We start from the raw sequence: 18,144 nt of genomic DNA, 5'->3' as shown, positions 1-18,144 counted from the left end.
GTAAAATATCTCATTAATAATTTTGTATTGATTATATGTTGAAATGAAAGTATTTTAGATAAACTGTGTTAAACAAAATATATTGTTAAAATTAATTTTACCTATTCATTTTTACTTTTCATAATGTGGCTGTTAGAAAACTTAAAATTACGTAAGTGGCTCACATTCGTGGCTCATATTATATTACTATTGGACGTGCTATTCTAGATATTAATTCTTACTTGGTTTTTTGGGGGTTTTTTTTGCGGTATGCGGGCCTCTCACCGTTGTGGCCGCTCCCGTTGCGGAGCACAGGCTCCGGACGCGCAGGCAGCGGCCATGGCTCACGGGCCCAGCCGCTCCGCGGCATGTGGGATCTTCGTGGACCAGGGCACGAACGCGTGTCCCCTGCATCAGTAAGCGGACTCAACCACTGCGCCATCAGGGAAGCCCTCTTACTTGGTTTTAAACATTGAAAATATTGTCTCTCACTTTGTCCTCCATCTTAAGTTTGTTTATAGCTTCTTTCAAGAAATCCATCCATTTTTCACCTGACTACCACATTATACAACTCTGGGAGGGGAATTCACATGAAGATCTGTGTACATGGTCCCCCTGGAGTTGTGCAGTGAATAATGTATACAGCCATACATAGCCCTGATTTTTTGCCTTGTGGATTGCACTTGGTGTATCTTGTTTAAAAAGTCCTTCCCCACAACTAGATCACAATGATATTTTCCTGGTATTATTTTTATAATTAAAAAAGAAAAACAGGATGGTGTTGTGTCATGAAGAAGCCATAAAGAGAGAGTGTTTATGATGCCAAAAATGTAGATTTTAGCCAAAAAAGATGACTATAGTGGAAATTTATATTAGGTTTTATAATTTGACAGCAATGTTATCTATCTAATTATGTTTTAGAAAGGCAAATGTTAAAATTTGCATTCCAAAGGGCATGTTAACAGATGGTGGGGAAGGCAGACCACAATCATGCTGAATGACAGGCTGATTCCAGTTTTCAGTCTAAATATCTACTGAAGTTAATTCTCACAATAGGTAGATGACCTTGATATGGATCATAAAAAACTGGCAGTAATTGTGAAGATCATAAAATAATGTTTGGATTTATACTTATATCATTCTGAAACATTATTTTTGGCACATCACTTGCTTACTCTGAAAAGTCAACAGGTCTCCATTCCCTATCAGATCAAATCCAACTGCTCAAGTCTGTCAGTAGAGAAACCTGTAAACTGGCCTCATTCAGTTTCCCACTTCTCATCTCCCCAGCAGATTGTATATTCCATATATATAGGTACCATGTCTTACACTCATACCTCCTCATCAACATCCTGGGAAATGTCATGATTAAAAACTGCAGCACCAGGCAAATAGGACACTATGTTTCTTAAAGTCAACTAAAATTTACTAAACTATTTGAATAAATGCTCCATGCCTCACATGAAATGGCTAAAATTCATTTGAGCAACTCTTTTCACCTTGGAGTAACTCACCTGACCTCACACAAAGAAAAATACTAATGGCAGAAGCAAGTAGAAAATAACATGTTCAAAATGAGATATCAAATGAAAAGGTATTTAAAAGTTGAGGTCAGCCTCAGAACTGCTAATATGCCCGTTACAACCACAGAAATACAGGTTTACAGTAATAAGTATTGTAGTCTTCTTCAAACCCTTTAATTCAAGAAAGAAGTTGAAAGGTTACAAAAAGTCAAAGGATAGACTCACCTCAGACCAAGTATAGGATGTTTAAAGATTGATGTCATTTATTCTTGATTAATACTGGGGATTCCATCTCACTCTAGGCATTAACACTTACTGGAATTTATAACAGTTAAGTCCAAATTAAAAGCTGACCCTTCTTTTTTTCTCAGCCCCTAGCTATAGACTTAATTATGACTGTTGAATGTATAATTTTCATTTTTAAGAGTTTGTGATACTTGTGGTACAAGTCTGGGCATTATGTTAAGTAAACCAAATGTTTTTGATCTATCTGATGACAGCTATAACTTCAGTGTCTACTGGAAAAATTTGCAGAAGCAAGAATTTTTCTTTCAACATTATATTTGACATTGAATAGAAATGTATTTCCCAAGGCAAAATCAAAAGTTACACACTTTTTAAAATTCAGTTGTGATTTTTCGCAAGTTCAGTGCTTCTCCAGGTCCACTCCTCCTGTATTCATTCTCCTTGCTGAAGTACATTCTTTGGTAGTTCTTTCATCAGGTGTCTATGGATAATAAACTCTCTTAGTATTTGTATATATGAAAAAGTCTGTTCAATAACAGATATCTGGGTATTAATTTGTTTTCTAAATCCAGCTCAAACATCAATGTGCTGTTTTCAAACTTTTATTTTTTGCCTGAGAGTTTCTCTTCAGCTAGAATTACATGGTGTCCCATGAGTACCAGGGTGATGGAAGCCTCCCTATGGGATGGTTTCACTGTTACTTATGCCTGAGTACTATGGTTTTCACACATTTTTATGTTTGTTTCTTGATTTGGGCAGTCCAAATTTAGGGTAACTCTCACTCTGAGTAGTCCGTGAGGTCTCCATCACTTGCATGTCATCCTGTTTTCATCCATGGCTAGTTGGCTCACATTTGCAAGAACTCTGGGCCTTGAGCTTTCCTGGTCCCCATTCTTGGACAGTGCAGTAATTTCACAGCTCCCTGCAGGTGCAGGACCAGCAGCCTCAGCTTCCATGGCTAGATTTGTCCAACCCAAAGGCATAGGTCAGTTTGGTTCCTCCTACAGGCAGCAAAGTGTCAACTCCTTCTCCCCTCTATGTCTATAGGTTTCTGGAGAATTTTTTTTCCCGAATTTTGAACTTGGGTATAAATTTTTTTAAATTATTTTTTAATCTAGCATTTCTGTATGTTGAATGGGGTAAAACGATTCTACTCAGTACACCATCTTGGCTGAATCCCTCCACATTATCTCTTTTACTTTGGTACAGATTATCTTGAGAAACCAGAGAGTGGATCCAAAAGCAGGTATTAACTGGTGCTTTCTGTCTGTTTGCCCTTCCATGCTGGAAGTTCTTAGTTATCAAAACCATCAAAACAAAATCAGAAGAGTTTTTCTTTATTCAGAGTAGGTAATTTCAGGACCACAATGAAATCTGAAGACATCCTATTAAAAGTGACAGCTATATGATAATAGAAGTATATGAAAGCATTGGTTTGGCAATTATACATGAGTTCAAGTGGAAAATCAATCTGGGGACCCCCAAATTTTTGAGATTTCATTTTGATTATTCCTGTTAGTTAAGACCAAAAGGAAAGAGAATAAAAGCCAATCCTCACATCAAAATTAATGCAATGAATAGTGGTCTTTTGTTGAAGCACTGATGAGATCATGTCTAGTCCAAGCAGAAGCCTGTCGATCTCACATTGTGGTCTATATTTAATCAAGTCTTTGTTTTCAAATGCACAAATGCTAGAATTCAATCTAAGATCTACACATTGCTGACTCAAATGTCATCAACTTGCAGCTTTGAAGTTGTGTCTGCTGGTTCATAGGGCATGTGGACTAGGGGGTCTGCACAAAGTTCATCAAAATTTTCTCAACAATATTGGATATAAATCAAAGAAATAAATATAAACTAAGAAAGTTTTGAGGTACAATTGTATACCTATAAAATTAGCATAAATACAAAATCAATACCTAAGACTTTATTCAAATCTTGCTGATAAATTCCTACAATAGTTTTGGAAAGTAATATGGCAACATAGGTAGCAAAAACCATAATCTTTATTTCTTGAAACCATTAAGACCACATCTGGGAGTTTATATTATGGAAATAATTTAACCGAAGATTAAAATTGTATACATGAAGCTGTTTATATAGAAGAGTGAAAAACTAGAAACAAATTATAAGTTATACTCTTTTATGTTTCAAGCCATGTTAAATAATGGTGATTTATTGAAAGATAATAGCATGGCTTATAGGAATGTCACAGTTCCAGAACTGGAAAGTCTTAAAGTATAAGACATTAAGTTGTATTGTCATCATCAAACAATGATAACCTCTCAGTCCCAACTCTGGTACTCTGCTTTTAAGGAGATTTAGATACTCTTTAACTTTACTTCTACTATTCCTACTACTACCAAACTATTTCTCTTATGTCTCAAGTTCAAATGCCCTCAAAAAGAGTAACTGTTTGTTTTTGACATTTGCTATGTGATATTGGGTGTGGGGGGGGGGTCTTTCTTCAGCAGAGCTCTTATACAAGACCACACTGTAGACCTCTGACCAGGATCCAATGTCCACAGCCCTAGTCCAGTTAATAGCAGCAAGGATAGCAAGGTTGTATGATATGCTTTTTTTCTTTAATCTTGAGGTTACATTATTTTTGCAACCTGAAAGCCAAAATTAAAGTTTCTTAATGAACATTACTTAGTTATACACTTAATACAAGTTGCCCTTAATTGTCCATTTTAAAAATACAATAAAAATATGACCATACTCTGTTCAGCATGATTCATATTTGCAGAGTGACATCTGAAATTAGAAAAGGTCATAATCCAGCAGGGAGAGATTTCATTATGTAACAATTACTGAGATTCTATAATAAGAAAATATGGTATATTTATTTCTCATTTCATAGGTCTTAATCTCTTCCTGATACAAATTCTCAAACCGTAGCTATAGGAAAAGACAAACACTTGTCAGGTAGGAAGAAAGGCTGTCAAGAGAGATTTACCTGTTTTGTATCAGAGCAAAACATGTCTAGAAAAGAGTTGACCATGTTATGCATGGGCAAGATGAAAGAAACACATAGCAACTATGCAAATATACTCATAAAACAAAACAAAACAAAACAAAACAAAAAAAACAACCGAGTAACAAGGAAAGGAACATGGCACACCAAATGCAGTCTGGAAAACAACACAAAGTATAGAAAAAATGTAAGAGTTCTTTCTGCTGGCATGTTTATGATAAAATAAGAACTTAGAAAATGATAAAACAACAAAATGAGATTTGTAAAAGAGAGAACATAGAATTTAGGAAACAAATTAAGACTGTATTAGTCAGGATCCAATCAGGAGCCAGAAACCATACTAGCTATTTTAACCAAGGGAGTTGAAGAATTGTTAACTAAGTACTGAAGAATTGAAAGGGAAAAAAGGAACAATAAGATTATAGATAAACATAGATATAGATATAGATATAGATATAGATATAGATATAGATATAGATATATTGCAACTTTGAGAAGGGGCCCCAATGAACTGAGTACCAGGCTTCTGAGAAGGGAGTGTTGCTTAGCTGGTTCTGGGGTCTCTTAGAAGAGGAGCTCAGTAGAACTGTGACCCAGACCTGTAAGGAAGAGGTGCTGACCAGCTGGTGCTGAGGTCTTTGAGGGGCTGCAATGAGGCTGGTTCTGCAAGTGTTAAACAAACAGTGACTGTAAATTGGACTTTGTAACTGACTATGCTTCTCCTGGATCAAAGCAACACTGTCCTAGTGAAGAAGTGAGGCTGAGGTGCCACTGAAAAGAGCAGGAAAACGAGAAATGAGGAAATCCCTCCTCCCTCCTCCAGCTTTTAAGTCTCTCTCTGACACTTCCTATTAGAAGCACCTAACAGAGGGAAACTGGCAAAGGAGAAATGTGGTTTGCATGGTCCCAGCTCCAGCATCACAAACCAGGAGAAATGAAGGGTGGGTATGGAGGTGAGAGATGATATTTATAAACTGGCACAAGGGCCAAAACAATATCACTACAGAATTAATAAATAAATTTGGAACAGCAAGAAACGGATCTAAGGACAGGGTCAAGGTTTATTTTGCTCACCACTCTATACCCAGTGCTTACCACAGTGCTTGGCCCATAGCAGGCGCCCAATAAATGTTGAAAGAAAGAAAGAATGAATGAATGAATGCTCACTGCTACCAATAACCCAACTCATGGGTTTTGTTAAGGCACAATTTATTCTAACGCTAAATTGTTTGAACTGATTTTCTACTGTTTTCTTTGAGAATCGCTTCTCCTATCATGGTGGTGCACATTATGGCCAGCAGAATAGCCATCAGTTATAGCCTGACCATGAATAGCTAAAATAGACCAGAAACTTAGAACCATCGGCCTCTGTATTAAGGGAGATGTGGAGAAAAATGAAATGCACAGTCTCTGACAATAACCTGTGAAGTGCTCACATTCTACATTGTCAGCCATGAATCTTACTGACCTTATAGAATGTATTTCAAAATTTTTTCTGTGGTGTTCTTTACCCTAATTGTATTAAAATACAGTACTCTTTTTTTTTTTCCTGCATTGTGATTTGCATCATTTATTACTATCAATGGTACCTCCTTCTTATTCTGTGTAACATTAGTGTATCTTCCAGGAGAAAAAATAAGCAATCAAGCGTTTCTTTTATGGATTTTTTAATGTGTATTTTTAGTGTGGGAGGTTTTTGTATCATTCCAATGTATTCCTTGTGTTCAGGTTCAAGACTGAATGAACTTCATCAGAGTATATAAACTGTCACAGTTAAGGCAGTGCTTCATTGTTTTATAATGATAACTTTTCACAGTACAGAATCTATTGAGTGCTGGGATCTGCTTCTCACCTGTTCAGAAGGATACCAAATCAGAAGTCATAGTTTTCATACTTGACTGTTTCTTCACCTTCCTGGAATTCACATAATCCTGTTGACTTTGCACTTGAAACAAACAAATATAAATCAATCTTATTCATATTTTTTACTCTAATGTTCTTCTGTGGCAAATCTGTCCTGAACTAGGATATTTTGACATGAGTAATTATAGCAGAATATATGCACAAAAAGTCATCGCACTCAAATATGCAATTTCACATTACCAACTGATAATTTGAGGGGACAAGAAAGCTAGTAAGAGAAGAAAAATGGGGCGGAAAGAGGAAGATATATGTGGATACTTTTAACACCTTCTCCTCTTACCACAATGACCAGATAAAGACACCATTTCTGCTGTGAATGCCATTGCTACTTAGCCGTAGCCGAACTCCTTGAAGGATAGGATAGGTGGACAGTCAATTGAGCCCACACTATTCCCCAGCTGCCCAGATCTTGGAGAGAAGTCACAGCTTAGGCTCACCTAAGGACCACCAGACTTAGAGCTTCAAGGTAGAGGGAGCACAAAGACACCTAGAACTACTGCCCACTCCTTCCCTCTGACAAGTTTTTTCTTTATCCTCTCCTGTTCGTCTGCATTTTCTAGAAAAGCTTCTAAAAACTTCTCTGACCCTTGGAGTTCTGGGTGTTGGCAAGCATAGATATTTAGCATTTCATGGTTATCTGTCCCTGAATTCTTGGTGGACAGGGATTTATGCTACTGGGATTGTTTCTCAAGGTTGCCCAGTGTTGCACCACTGGTGAAGGATACACACTATCATGATGATTTACTGTTGATTTTTCTGACAGCTCCCAGACCACCTGAAGGTACATTGATCACTTGTGGTCTGAGGGTCACTGTTCCAGAACATTTGTGATAAACTACAGCTCACCTTTGAGGGAAGGACTCCGTCATGTTCACTGCTTATATCCCCAGTACTTAGAACTGTATTCGGAATATACTCAGTGCCCAATAAATATTATTTCTTCTCTTATATTTATTCTTTTACTAGTGGAATTTAATTTACATGTTCTAAATGTAGTTTGAGAGTTCCTTGAAAGCTAGAGCTATGGGAAAGCTATCTTCCAGAGAATTCATCATTCTTTACAATGTATATAAAATCCATTGAATGTTAGTTATTGGACAAAATCCAATGAAAATAAAAAATATTTCTGTACTACAAATAATGTATTTTAAAAGTTTTAGCAAGAAATAAGTAGTGTTAAAAATATTGATGTGAGAAAACTATATGGTGGTTCCTCAAAAAATTAAATATAGAACAACCATATGATCCAGCAATTCCACTTCTGGGTATACACCCAACAGAAGTGAAAGCAGAGACACGAACAGATCTTTTTTTTTTTTTTTTTTTTTTAATTTTATTTATTTATTTATTTATTTATTTTTGCGTTACGCAGGCCTCTCACTGTTGTGGCCTCTCCCGTTGCAGAGCACAGGCTCCGGACGCGCAGGCTCAGGGGCCATGGCTCACGGGCCCAGCCGCTCCGTGGCATGTGGGATCTTCCCGAACCGGGTCACGAACCCGTGTCCCCTGCATCGGCAGGCGGACTCTCAACCACTGCGCCACCAGGGAAGCCCACGAACAGATCTTTGTACATCAGTGTTCACAGCAGTGTTACCGAGTCCAATCTCACTCTGCCTGCAGCACGATAGGCCAATAAATCGGGAAACGAGGTGTTGAGGCAAGGAATAATGACTTTATTCGGAAAGCTGGCAGACTGTGAGAAGGTGGCAGACTAGTGTCTCAAAAAGACTATCTTGGGCTTCCCTGGTGGAGCAATGGTTAAGAATCCACCTGCCAATGCAGGGCACAGGGGTTCGATCCCTGGTCTGGGAAGATCCCACATGCCGCGTAGCAACTAAGCCTGTGCACCACAACTACTGAGCCTGCACTCTAAAGCCCGTGAGCCACAACTACTGAGCCCACGTGCCTAGAGACCGTGCTCAGCAACAAGAGAAGCCACCACAATGAGAAGCCTGAGTACCACAACGAAGAGCAGCCCCCACTTGCTGCAGCTAGAGAAAGCCCGCATGCAGCAATGAAGACCCAACACAGCCAAAAATAAAAACAAATAAATAAATTTATAACAACAAAAAAAGGACCATCTTATCGGGGTCTGGATGCCAGTTTCTTTCATAGAACAGAGAGGTGGAGGAGGTGAGGAAGTAAAGTAAAAAGGCCATAAGTCTTGCCAATATCTCCTGGAATGGCCAGCCTCAGGGAGGGGATGTGTTAATTTCTTCTTTCTTGTAGCCATTCACAGGTGGACAGGGTCTGGATGTTTCCCTGAATACAGGCACTTTGATTTAACATTCAGGCAGAGGGGCAGGGTTCCCTGAGGCAGGCCATTATGTATAGACAGTATCCTTTTAGTGAATAAAAGCAGTGGGAAGCAAAGGTTAAAGTAAAAGAAACAGATCTGACATGTAGCCAGATTTTGTTCTTCCCTGTAACAACAGCATTATCCACAATGGCTAAAAGGTGAAAGCAACCCATAATGTCTATCAACAAATGAATGGATTTTTTTAAAATGTGGTATATACATGCAATGGAATATTATTCAGCTTTAAAAAGAAATGAAATTCTGGGACTTCCCTGGTGGTCCAGTGGCTAAGACTCTGCACTCCCAATGCAGGGGGCCCAGGTGCGATTCCTGTGTCAGGGAACTAGAACCCACATGCCGCAACTAAGAGTTCACATGCCATAACTAAAAAATCCCGTATGCCACAACTAAAGATTCCACATGCTGCAACTAAGACCCAATGCAGCCAAATAATGAAATACTAAAAAAAAAAAAAAAAAAAAAAACGAAATTCTGACACATGCTTTAATATGGATCAACCTTGAAAACACGGTGCTAAGTGAAAGTGAAATAAGCTAGTCACAAAAAGACAAATAATGTATGATTCCACTTAAAAGAGGTACCTAGAAATAGTCAAATTTAGAGACAGAAAGTAGAACCGTGGTTGCCAGGGTCTGGGGAAAAGAGAGAGTGAGGCGTTATTGTTTAATGAGTACAAAGTTTCAGTTTGGGAAGATGAGAAAATTCTGGAGATGGATGGTGGTGATGGTTCACAATAATGTAAATGTATGTAAAACCATTGAACTATATACTTAGAAATGGTTAGAATGATAAACTTTATGTAATATATATTTTACCACAATAAAAAAAGAAAAATGTTGACAAAAATTTTTAAAGAATATTGGTCATTAGAAAGTATCTGATATTGTTTTAGCTCTTTATTTTGTAGCTCTGAACTCTGAATAACCCATTTTCCCAGTTCAGTGGTTCTTAAAGTGTGATCTGGGGACCCTTGGAGGTCACCAATACCTTTACAGGAAACTCATAAAGTCAAAATTATTTTCATAGCAATACGAAGATGTTATTTGTGTTTTTTTTACCTTCATTCTCTCATGAGTAAATATGGGAGTTCTGCAAAGGTTATATGACATATGTTATCACAAAAGACTGAATTCAGAAGCAGCAAGGAGAATTCTACTCTCTTAAATTAAATTAAATTAAATCAGACATATTTTTGTCTGACAAATTTGTCTCCAAAAATATAGTTATTTTCATAAAATATATTATTTATGTTAATGTTACCAAGTCCAAACTCTCTCTGCTCACCACATGACAGGCCAATGAATCAGAGAGGAGGTGCTGAGGCAAGGAATACAACTTTATTCAGAAAGCCAGCAAGATGGCAGACTAGTCTCCTAAAAACCATCTTATGGGGTTTGGATGCCAGTTTCTTTTATAGCACAGAGAGGGGGAGGAGATGAGGAAGTAAAGTAAAAAGGCCATAAGTTTTGCAAATATCCCCTGGAATGGCCAGCCTCAGGGAGGGGATGTGTTAATTTCTTCTTTCTCACAGCCATCCACAGGTGGACAGGGTCTAGATGTTTCCCTAAACAAAGGCACTTTGGTTTAACATTCAGGCAGAGGAGCAGGGTTCCCCGACACATGATACATAAGCAAGCTTCCCGTTGCTTTCCTTCTTTTAGTGAAGAAAAGCAACGGGAAGCAAAGGTTAAATAAAAGAAACAGATCCAACATGTAGTCAGATTTGGCTCTTCCCTGTTACATTAACATGTAATAGGATTATTATTATAATTTTAAATGAATTAGTAAGTATTTTAATATTTTCTCTAATATCTAATATGGAAAATAGTGATAGATAAAATCTACACAAACAAAAACTTTGGGGTTCTCAATATTGTTAAGCGTGTAAAGTTGTCCCAAGACCCAAAATTTTGAGAATTGCTGGTCCAGTTTATAGGGTGATCAGACAAACCCATTAAGATACTAACAAAATGACATTTCTCACCTAAAATTTTACCCATTACCTCAGGTTAATCAGGCTAATCTCCAAACTCTTCTAGATTCAGATAAAACCCAAAATTGTCTGTGAACATAAACAGTTTTGTCAAATGTGGGTTAAGTAATACTGCTTGCTGATAAATAATTCTGAATCTGCAAACTTCTGGGCCTGACTTTATTGCTACTGGATCAAAATTCATGCCTGCACATAGAGGATGGCAGTTGAATATTCTAACACAAATTAGGGGTTTGAAAGAAATGTACTTTTTAATTGTGCACCTTATCTATTTTGTGGTCACTTAAACATAACCCACTAATTTTAGAGTTCTTATTTTACTTAGACATACAATTTAAAATTCATTATCCAGCATATAATTCGCAAAGACTGTATAAAGACTAGTTATAAAATAGTGACATCAGAAATATAGTCATAGTTTAAGATAGGTCACTCAGTCTTCTTTTAGTCTGTATAACCATGTTTTGCTTTCTAAAAGATCCTTGAGAAAAGATGTTTCTGGTAAATGCTGACTGAAACTGTCTTAATTCTTTTCCTTTGCAGGAAATCAGGTCTTATCAAGTCACCTACAGGCATAGTGGTTAAAAACTTGCCTGGTAGGCAAACCTGCATTCCAATCTCAGCTCAGATACTTAGTAGCTGTGTGACCTCAGGCAAATTGCTTACCATCTTTTATTCTATTTTATTTTTTACTTTAAAAAAATTTTTTTATGGATAAGTAGTACTTTTATGTGAAATAACACAAAGAAGCATAGCTAAAAATATTCTATTCACCCAAAAGAAGGCAGGAAAGGAAGGAGAAACTAAAGATCAGATGGAACAATTAGAAAACAAATACCAAGATGACATATTTAAATCCAACCATATCAGTAATTACATTAAGTGTAAATGGACTCCAGTTAAAAGACACAGGTTGTTAATTTGTATGAAAAAGTAATACTCAACCATATACAGGTCTCCCCCACTATCCAAAAGTGGAGGATTCCTGTGAAAACTTTTGTAAGCCAAAATGGCATAAAGCAAAAAAGCAATTACCTTAGGACACATCTTGTTAATAGATGCACAAAATAAATCAAGATAAAGCACAGATGCTCAAAGCTATGGCGGCCTAATGCTGGGATTCTGAGTGTAGTTCCCAGGGAAGGAGCTTGGAGGTGCCGCTCTTGATGCTCAGGGTTTGCACCGCCTCTAAAGCAGCTCACTGCACAACAAACACTGAAAGCTATTTTCGGTTTTCACCTTTTTTCGTAAAAGTGAAAATCCTCTTCAGATTTCTTTCATTTAGCGACAACAGGTACCAATGTAGGTCTTTCATCAAAGTGAAGGAGGTAAAGCAAACTTTCAAAAAGCATTGCATACCTGTATTGTCTATAAGAGAAGCACTTTAAAGATACAAATAGAATACAATTAAAAAAGAGATGGGGGGCTTCCCTGCTGGCGCAGTGATTGAGAGTCCGCCTGCCGATGCAGGGGACACGGATTCGTGCCCCGTTCCGGGAGGATCCCACATGCCGCGGAGTGGCTGGGCCCGTGAGCCATGGCCGCTGAGCCTGCGCGTCCGGAGCCTGTGCTCCGCAACGGGGGAGGCCACAACAGTGAGAGGCCCTCATACCGCAAAAAAAAAAAAAAAAAAAGAGATGGGACCTGGTAGCCCTACAAGCATTTGGTATTAAACGTAAACTCTGTGCAATGATGACTGGGATGGTAAAAAGAGCAGGACAAATATTTGAGCAGGAGAGCTGTCCTTTCTTGATTCCTTCTGGTGAGCAGGGGTTGCTGCTGACATTTCTTCTGATCTGAGGTGGTAGGATCTAGGTCTTTCCAGATCTTTCCAGTTCACCTCCAGTGTTTTAATTGCTGTGGAGATACAAGGGAGCAATAAACTTGGGAAGCTGCCCTTTACACTTTGCCTATAGGTTCTCACTTTCAGCTCACCATCCTACGGTGGTTCTTCCTCTCAAGTCCTTTCTTTAGCACAGGACGCTGCCTTCGGGGGAGAGGGGTGGTAGCACACAACACTGCCCCCCTCTCGGCGCCCGGTCAGGGCCTCTCAGAGCAAAAGCTGGGGGCTGAGAGACGTAAGGGTACCGGGGTGGCAAGGGACGGACCCCTGAGTGCAGGGCTCGAACAGATATAACAGGGACCAAGAGGCTGCAGCACAGCGCCCCCAGGGTTCTCCCCCGGCGCCGCGTGCAAAGCCGGAAAGGCGCCGCTTACCATCTTTTAATCTCACTTTACCTATCAGTAAAATAGAGATATTAATACCTTTTCCCAATGGATTAAGTAAGAATTAAGTAATGGGTAAAAAGCAATTAGCCCAGTCCTGGATCCATATTAAGCACCTGATCAATATTAGCAACTATTTCAAATACTGTTATTGCCTTCCATTACACTATCGAGCTATTTCTAATTAGAAATAAGAGAAAGAAATCAAAGGCCTTGCTGTTATCATTTTCCCTCTTTCCTTAGGAAATGCAGAGACTGACAACATTAGGAACTATAGAAAGGGAAAAGCAGGCACTCTTCTGTCTATCCTCTGAAAGCAAAGGATAGTCAGAGAAGAGGATTAAGCCAAGTCATGTCTCTTGTAGCCCCAGTTCATCAATTCTAAAATGAACATTTATTTCACATTATAACACCTCTGCAATAGGGATACATCTTACACTGCTTAACTAGCAGGGTTTTTTCTTTCTTAATGCTAAATAAAATAATGGCAAATCTTAAAATTCATGGCATCTTAAATTCAATGAAATAGAGTAATTGAGCTTTCTGCTAAAAAATACTAATAGCACCCAAATAATCCTCCAAAGTACACCCTTTATTATTGTATTTATCACAGTATCTTACCATCTCTTTCCCCAGGCCTAACATGCTTATCATCTGGCACAAAGAGGTCACTTAGATTGATGGAATCAATGCATGCATGGGCTTGATGTGACCTTATTCACCACTCCTACTGTGAGTATCTGAAAAAAAATGTAGCCAAGGGAATTCTATTTCTCTTTTCTCAGAATCCAACAGTCTTTAATTATACAGTGTTGATGTTGCTTATACTTGTTTCATGCATGTGAACCTCATCTACCCGACTATAGTGTAAGCATCTCAAGATAAGGACTGAGTCAGATAAATTTGCCTTCCCTACAGGGCTGGTGATGTGGTATATACTTAGTGATCAATTGCCTAAAGGGATTTTTTTTTTTTACACTGTACAAGGATATATGAGCATATTCCTGCCAATCTGACTCCCCTAGAATTCTGAGTAGCGGATTTTAAAAAATTCCTCTGGGAATTCCCTGGAAGTCCAGTGGTTAGGACTCTGTGCTCTCACTGCCCAGGGCTGGATTCAATCCCTGGTTGGGGAACTAAGATCCCACAAGAGTGTGGCACGGCCAAAAAAATACAATATATAAATTGTTGGAGAACTTAAAAAAAAAAATCCTTCGCTGCTCTAACAATTCAAATCACTTAGAATTTCTTTCTCCACCACTTACTGATTGTTAATGGACCCTTTGCTGATCAGAAGAGTCAAACCTACAGTGAAAGAATTACAAACTGCAGAATAGATGGTCACTAGCATAGCTGACGCTGTTGGTGTATCACTCACAGACCCTCTGATCACTTTTGATCACTTCTGTGATCAAACACTTCTGTGTTTGCTTTGCTTCCAAAGAAGATGCTTTGTCAGTATTTGCAGAAATTCAGAATTGCCCTGGGGGAACCATAGCCATTGATTGATTGGTGCCTGAATAGAAAGCCCACCACCTTTGCCTCAAGGCTGGATGAACCCTGAGGTATAATTTATGCTCCAGAGCTCCTCACAGGATCAGGCCAAGGCCAGGGCTTCATGAAACGGCACAGGCACCCGTGCTTGCTTCATTTACCCCATCCCTATCCTACTCCCTCTACACCCTTAAAAAAGGGCGTCTTCGAGACAGGATCTGAATTTGATAGTGTCTGAGTTTTTGCATAAAAATAATGGGAAAAAAACTTTTGTGTTCCAAGATTTAAATGTTTGTTTATTCTTCACCCTGGGTGTATATTCTTGAAACTCATAATGAGCAATATAAAACCATCAACAAAACCAAGACTGGAGAGTCTTTCTGCCCTGCCCTTTAGGAGGACACGTTCTGCCCTGAGCAGGATAATAGGAATAAGGGAACAAAAGAACAGCAAACAATAAGAACTGACCAAACAGCATTTCACAATCGATTTTATTTTATTTACAAGTGATATTTATCTAATTTTATTTTTGACAATGTCTGGCTTTTTTGCTGAGCTTCTTAGTGGCCTTTTGGAACTAAAACTGTAGTGCAAAATGAGTTGATCGACATTTTGATAAAATGCTGCAAGATCACATAACAGAAATGCATCCTCTAATAGGCTCTGATTTCTCTCTCACTGCATCCCTTATAATGTAGTAGTCTTTCCTTATCAATGGTTTCTTTTACCTGTGGTTAACCACTGTCGGAAAATATTAAATGGAAAATTCCAGAAATAAACAATTCATAACTTTTAAATTGGGCACCATTCTGAGTAGCGTGATGAATCTTGTGCCATCCTGCTCCATCCACCTGGGACGCAAACATCCCTTTGTCCAGAATATCCATGGAGTATACACTACCCACTAGTTAGTATAGGAAAAAACAGCATACCTAGGGTTTGGTACTATCTGAGGTTTCAGATATCCACTGCGGGTCTTGGAAGATATCCCTACGGATAAGGGGGACTGCTGTACTGTGAAGTCTCAAAAACAAATCTCAGGATCTATTCTAGTGAATGGAACAGTTATACAAGTTTGTACACCTTGGCAGGCAGTTTCACAAATTTGTTTCTGAATTTCTTCAAAGCTCTTAGGTGTGGTAGATGGAAGTGTGGATGGTGACAACTCTGGGACTGAATTCTTGTTCTTTTCCTTTTATGGCATTCAGCAAGTTTGTTTAATCTTCCTGAGCTTCAGTTTTATTTCCTTAATAAGACTGTTATAAAGAAATGAATGAGATAATATGTAGTTGGTGGGGCAGCTGTTTGAGATGTTAATTTATATCTTGTTCAGGCTGCTATAAGTATTTCTGCCTCCCCCATCCAAGGAAAGCAACCATGTCTGCCTCCAGGAGTAGTTAACGGCTTTAATGTTGCAGGGCCAAAATTAAAAGTTGTCTGACACTCAGAGCATAACCTTTGGTCTAGTCCTGAAGGTGATCCAGCTAGATTGTTGCAGATGGCAGGAGACATTAAGGGTTGGGAGAAGAAGTGGACCAACACTAGACAGTAAACTATTTGGGAAACACCTCCCCATGTTTCGAGGGGATGCATTTATGGATTTCAAGAGAGTCAGGGACATGTGCCCTACTCCCACACAGTAGCAGGATCCAGGGCCTCTGATGGTGGCCAGCTTGTTACAAAATTGTATGTGTCAAGATAGAATGATAGAACCTATTTAACAGTTTTTCGGCTGGATTTATAATTTTAAGATGTTTAACATATGGTATATGAACCTCCATTTGTATCCTTGTCCTAGGCCCTGTAAATATTTGGGGTGGCCTGGAAAAGGGGCCATAAGGACTTGGATCATGAACAACCAACAGTGGTAGCTAATGTGGTCTGAAGAACAGAGAGCCCATCTCAGAATATTATGGAATGTGTAGGACCCTGGGATGGTATAGAAACCCCTAATAAATTGTCTTCCCCCTAAAGTAAACATGACAAATCCTGAATTTCTCATCTCCCTTGACCTAGGTGGCTCAGAGCCAGATTTAACTTCATTTAGAACAAAATAGGGGCATGGATTTTTCTCTATCTTGTTCACTGCTTTATCCCTAGCACCTAGAACAGTGCCAATACACTTTGTTGAATGAATGGATTCTTGCTTCCAGTGCCAAGGACCAAACTCCCACCTGCCACATTGTGTAAAGCTCCTGGTTTTGTGCTGTCACATATTAGGTGTCAGTGTCAGGCACTCATTTTTGCCAAATGCCATATAATACATCTTTGTATCTAATGTGTCGGATGAGCCTAGAATACCCTGTTTATTTATTAAATTGTTTTAGCACCTTTAGCACTGTCTGTTATGCACAGTCAACTAAGTACTTCGCTTGCCAGTTTTCCTCACTCCCTTCCTAAGTCCTAATCCCACTTTTCTGATGGAGCCCCTATCATAGATCCAGGGTTTCTTTGGCCCTGTATGTGAAACCAATTCTGTTTCAGAGACCACAGCCTTAGGGCTCTAGATCCTTCTCCATCTATATGCAACTTTTCCACCCTTCATAGTATAGTTCTGTTCCTTGGTTGTGCCCACATTTAACATAGTACCTGCCTTCTCTCCCATCCTAGATACAATCCCAAAGTTAGAAATTCCCTTACCAACACCACCAGTTATCCACACGAGAGATACCCTTTGATCTCTGGGCCAGAAAGTGATGCTTCTACTGTCACCCTTCAGGGCAATTTATTTAGGGAAGAGTTGTAGAAAGGGCAAGTCCATCTAAAAGCAACCTTCTTTCTTGGCACTGAGGACTGAAGGGTATTGTTTTAAAGCCTTCTGTAAGGCTCCATGTACCTCTGTGTTTCTCAGCTTCTGCCATCTATAGAGAATACACCTGTTCTCAGAGGACTGAAAAACCATATGGTCTCCACCCTGTTGTTGGGATATAGTCGCAATCATGGCTAGAATTTTATTAGTCTGAGTTTGACCTTTTTCTGTGTGTATTCACTAGCTTAACGATTTAACCACTCTGAAACTCTATTAGTACCAAGCTCAGTAAGCTCCTAATTTGTACACTGGAGGCTCCTTGCAAGCAAGAACCGTGCCTTTTGGTTCTGTATCCCCAGCACTTAGTACCCCGCCTGGTATGTAGTACAGTTCAGTGAAATCCCTCCTAGAGATAGATTCTGTCAAGAAGTGTAAAGAGTCTGAGTTTTACCCTACTTGCAAGTTAACAAGTTAGCCTGTCATAGTTTCATGGATGCTGGTAGAAGACATGAGACTCCTGTGTCAGAGTCAAAAATGGTTTATTACTCATAGCAATAGTAGTAGCTAGAGTATCTGCCTTTTTAAAGTCAGTTCCCCAAGACCTAGTTTCCATAGGGCAATGGGAATAGGGCCAGTTAACACCTGTACATGAAGAACTCTGAGCTTAGGGAGCCAAAATCTTTGTTTTACTTTGCAGAATTTTCATGGTTTTAT

General features: G+C 38.9%; 1 long non-coding RNA gene across 1 annotated transcript in view; it reads left to right on the top strand.

The window, feature by feature from the left end:
- Positions 1-13,952, top strand: part of LOC132420630 (uncharacterized) — a 60,462-nt gene extending 46,510 nt beyond the window's left edge. The window contains exon 3 of the long non-coding RNA XR_009518401.1: positions 13,824-13,952. This is a non-coding gene — a long non-coding RNA (uncharacterized lncRNA). The remainder of the gene's footprint in view (positions 1-13,823) is intronic.
- Positions 13,953-18,144: the final 4,192 nt, after the last annotated feature.

The sequence above is a fragment of the Delphinus delphis genome, chromosome 2 (genome assembly GCF_949987515.2).
Source record: "Delphinus delphis chromosome 2, mDelDel1.2, whole genome shotgun sequence".
NCBI lineage: Eukaryota > Metazoa > Chordata > Mammalia > Artiodactyla > Delphinidae > Delphinus > Delphinus delphis.
This window is presented reverse-complemented; position numbering and strand designations above follow the sequence as displayed.